We start from the raw sequence: 5,156 nt of genomic DNA, 5'->3' as shown, positions 1-5,156 counted from the left end.
GTCAGGACACCTATTACTCTCCAGAGAGAATGTTATGCCTGCCAGACCATACATTGCTGTTACAAAGCACAGCAGCTCTGGTGTGTGGTTAGTTTTGTGGTATTGAAACCAGGGCTTGGCTCTTCCTTCTGCCACAGGTTTCTATACAGATATAATTCCTGCCTACTATCTACTATGAGCATTTGTCATGGTCTAGAGTAGAGGAAGAATGTCTTATAGTTTGGCTTCCGTATTCGGTGGACCTCTGCCTTGTGACTGTGAAAACCCTTCAGATCTCAGAGGATATTATCATATGTCCTTCTTGTCATACATGTGGATGTGGCATGTGACTTGGAATTGGTAAAGATTTGGGAGGATATTTTTCTGGTGAGTGTTAACATGCAGATTGAACCTTGTCGGTGTGTTGTTGATCTGTACAAACCAACATGTAGTTGGTAAGCTTTGGAAATCTGTGCTCATTTCTGCGTGTTGATGGTGATAGTGGATTCTTCCTCCTGTACTGACAGGAGAATCCCTGTGCCTCTTCCTTCCTTGTTAATATCTGGCTAGCTATGTGTACAGTTAGTTCTCTAACATGAAAAGATATGCTTTCAAATCTTACAGTGCTCACTCTTATTTCTGAATTAGAAAGGACAGTCTCTTCCAACTCTGTACAATCTAATAAATAGTTAAAATTTAGCATTATTGCCAGTCATGTTTCTAAATGTAGTCAGTATATCTCTCTTCCTCAATAATAATGGTGAAATGTTAAAACTGATAGCTTGCAAAGTAATTTAATTCATTGGTGTTTCCCAGGAATTCAACCCTGAAATAATTTACCTGAATCCTAGACTTGGATTATTTTGACACAATTCATTAGAGCCTCACGAATGTTTCTTCTTTAAATCTTAACCCCTCCAACTGGGTTTTCTACATTCATTACTTCAATATATTCGGGAAGAGAGAATCACAATTGAGGAATTTCCTCCATCAGAACGGCCAGTGGGGAAATCTGTGGGGGCATTTTCATGATTAATGATTGATTGGGGAGTGCCTGGCACACTGGGAGCAATACTACCTTTGGGCAGGTGGTTCTGGATTATATAAGAAAGCGAGCTGAGCAAGTCAATTGAAGCCAACTAGTAAGCAGCACTCCTTTGTAACCCCTACTTTAGCTCCTGCCTCCAGGTTCCTGCCTTGAATTCCTGTCTTTGCTTCCCTAAGTCAATTGTGATGGAGACGGGAAAGCATAAGCCCAATAATTCCTCTTCTCCTCATGTTGCCAGTGTAATCACAACAATACAAAGCAAACGGTATACTTAATGAGGAACTTCAGGTGTTTGGGTTTAAAAATGTCTTTATATTTTTTTCATTCTTTAATAATTTCAAAGGTCTTTAAATTTCAAAGACTGCAATTATATTTGAAATATACTACATGCAATTTTTGAACTTTCTTCAACTAAACATTTGAGGAAAACTCGAATCTAATAATTAGAATAAACTTTTTTAAATAATACATTTTTTTCACAACTTGAAGGAACAAGTAGGTTCATATAAGTTGCGTTTGACAATTGTTTAAATTCTAAGTAGCAGAGGTGCAGATGTTTATCTAGGTCATTGTTAAGTTTATTCCCTGGCATGAACAAAGAATTGAACAATCTGGAGGGACAGAAGGGCTCATTGAGGATAAAGGAAAGGCTATAATTTTATACACATATGACAGAAAAAGGATGGGTGTCCCTTAGACAGATGGTGATTGGGTATGTTATAAGTCTGGGGTCCTTCCCCAGCTCTGGTGGTTTGGTCCTATATCTTTCCATAGTTTATCCTCAAAAAGCTCTCTGGAAACAAGAACTGGCCATCTCATGGAGGATACAGCCTGCCATGGACATCACCATTCCCTGGGTTGACAGTGCTGGCCTGTCAAGGAAGCCAGCTAATCATGAGGCTAGGATGAGACATAAGCAGCATTCCTCCATGGTTTTTGCTCCAAGTTCCTGCTTGAGTGCCTCACTTGATTTCCTTTATTGATGGACTGTGAGTCAGACACATACAACAAATAAATCTTTTCCTTTTTCTTCTCATTCCCTGACTACCCATGATCCTTTAAACCCACTTTCATACTAATTTACATTCTGGCAACTGCATGTAAGGATCCTCTTTCTTCTGTTCTTGCCAGCATTTATGACCTTTGGGGTTTTGTTGCTAGACATTCTGATAGGAGTAATACAGTAACTTGTACTTGTGGTTTTGATTAGCATTTCTTGATGATAAGGTGTTTTGTCATTGTTATACAGACTTAATGTTACTGCTTACGCTTATATTTAAGAAGTGTCTATTCTGATCACCTGACTGTTTCTCATTGTTATTTTGTAGTTTTGAGTTCTTTATATATTCTACATAGGAATTTGCTGAGTAAGCACTCTGGAAACATTTTCTCCAGTTCTGCAAATTGCTTCATCACTTAGCTTTTTCCTTTGTTAGGCAGTTTGGTATAATCTCACTTATCACAGCTTATTGCACACACACACACACACACACACACACACACACACACACACACACACACGGTAGGGGAATAGAGTACATTACCTATAACCTCGGCAATCAGAAAGTAGAGTCAGTAGAATCAGAAATCCAGGGTCATCCTCAGTCACATAGCAAGTTCAAGGCCAGTACTAGATTCAATCTGTTGCTGGGACAAAAACAATAGCCACTGTAACCTAGGTCTTTATTTAAGGAAAGTCAAGGCAGGAACTCAAGCAGGGACTTGAAGCAAAAACCAGAAGCTTGCTCACAGCTGTGGCTTAGCAAGCTTTCCTACACTAGCCAGGACCGCTTGCCAGGAAATGGTATGTTTCATAAAAGATCTGACCTTCCTACATCAATCAATATGCCCACAGACCAATCGGATCTGCACAGTCCCTGAGTTGAGTCTCCCTTCTGGGTGATCCCAGGCTGTGTCCAATTGACTTTTAAAACTAAACAGGGCACATAGTTCATGGTACAGGAGACCCTGTTTCAAAAAACCAAAGGAGGGACAAGGAAGGAAAGAAGGGAGGGAAAGAGGGAGGGAGGGAGGGAGGGAAAAATACATAATTATGTTTTTAAAATCATCTATTTTGGGGAATGATTCTAAAAGCATTTCCTCTAAAGGCATTGGTAACACTGGGAGGAATTCCATGCAATTATTTGCTATTAATGAGCTTGCCTCCAGGGACACAGCTAGAAACCAAGACTACAGTGCTGGTCTTAAAGAGGAAGGTGAAGGTGCATAGTCAATTGTTTTAATGTAAATTCTCAGGGTTTTGTTTGTTTGTTTTTCCATTTTAAATACAGTTGAGTCTGAATTATCTCAGGAGGCTATTATTTTCCAGATTTCCCAATCTTTCCTGTGCTGTTGAGCCTAAATCTATGTGAGAGGCTGAGCATGTACATTTGCCAAAACTAAATCCGTAGCAACTGGTTAACTCCTTTACATGAGTATGGGTTAGCTGGAGTTTGTCCATCTTCCTGTAGGGCCACCAGGAGCCCCCTTCCCAATGCTTAGTCCTCTGAAGAAGCAGCAGCTTTCATTTTGACCAGAAATTCTTTAAATTCTTTATTCCAGACCCATCTCTGCCGGGCTTTTGATCATCTTTATCAATTTATTTTTAAAAAACATGTTTCATTGTTACAAATGTATTTTACCTCTCACATAAATCTTCACAACTGAAATAAATTTCCTTTCAAAAAAATCACACTTGAAGTAATGAAAACTCACTGTATTTTGTAAATTTTAATGGAAAAGTGAATTAAGAACGAAACGGGCCTAATTTCAACAGTGCAATGTGGTGCTTGCCGTTTGACATTGTCAAACAATTTTTTCATTATAGTAATTAAAATGACCTCAAATAAATAGAGCCAATGACTCATGCATTATAGACAGAATAAATCCTTTAATTTGAATAAATATTAAGTTAGCTTCAGTAAATTGAGTTTATGCTCATAATGAACTAGTAAAACCCACTCCTGAATTAAACTAGAGCAAGCTCTATTTCAGTTTAATAACAAACAATTCAAATTAGAATTTTACAATGAGGTCTGTCTCTGAATGTGTATATATTTTAGAAGAATTAAAATCATTTGCATTTCACAAAACAATTAACTGCAGCCTCTGTCTCATTAATATGGAAACATGTTCAAACAGGAAGATAAGTGCTCAACGTTTGCATTGAAGGAAAACAGAACTGAATGGCATTCATCACTGCAGAACACTGGAAGCTATCAGGGCATGGTGGTACTGGAACAGAGAGGAGACTCTCAGAGATGGCATCCCTGAAGGTCTCATTAGGTTTCCTGTGCTAGGAGACAAAACTGGATGCACATAATTATCTATTGTGTAGTAATCTTCTGATTTGAATATTGCTTTTGTTGGGTTTAATTATTCCCAGGAAATGAGAAGCCTCGTTTTTATCTTTATGATCTTATCCAGTGATCACCAGCCAAGAACTACCAGGATTTCGGAAGAACTGAAAAGCTGGGTGTCAAATTGGACCCAGTGAGAAAATTTGTCTTTTTTGATTTCACTGTTGTTAGCTTCTGATTCTTCCACCTCCTCTCTGCCTGCACTCCCTCCTCCCCCAACACCGGGAGTGGGTGGTTCCTGTGTTTTGATCATTTGTTGAGAGCTGGAAGCTGCAGTTTCCAGCAGTTCTGTGACCCTGTATTAATGGACAGAGATGGGAGGAAAAGACCTCTAAATGTTTTTGTAAGTCGATGAAACTCTCTTTGTTACTACCTTCTCATGGAACCACGGGAAAACGACAAATATACAACAACAAACACCACCTCACTGCAGAAATAAGGGCAAGTACAGGAAATGATGAAGCTTATAGATTGTTAATGAAGCCATTCTAGATTGTTCTAGATTGCCAGTAAAGCCTCTAGCATCCTGAGGGAAACAGAGGGAGACTAGTGTCTGCACTTGGGGGTAGTTTCTTACTCAGAGAGTTCCAGCTTGCCTTTGTAGCATAGCATCAGTATAAACTATTAAACTATTAAAACCAACTTTGCAACAGTGCTTTCATGACAAGCCATGAAACTTATCATTCTCCTTTAGTCAATGGGGAAACAGCTATCTAAAACTCTGTCCTGTGCTCTGTTTTAGTTAGGCTCCACTTGAAAGAGTCTCTTTT

Source organism: Rattus norvegicus, chromosome 17 (genome assembly GCF_021556685.1).
Source record: "Rattus norvegicus strain SHRSP/BbbUtx chromosome 17, alternate assembly SHRSP_T2T, whole genome shotgun sequence".
NCBI lineage: Eukaryota > Metazoa > Chordata > Mammalia > Rodentia > Muridae > Rattus > Rattus norvegicus.
The sequence above is the reverse complement of the archived record's forward strand: the minus strand, read 5'-3'. Positions refer to the sequence as shown.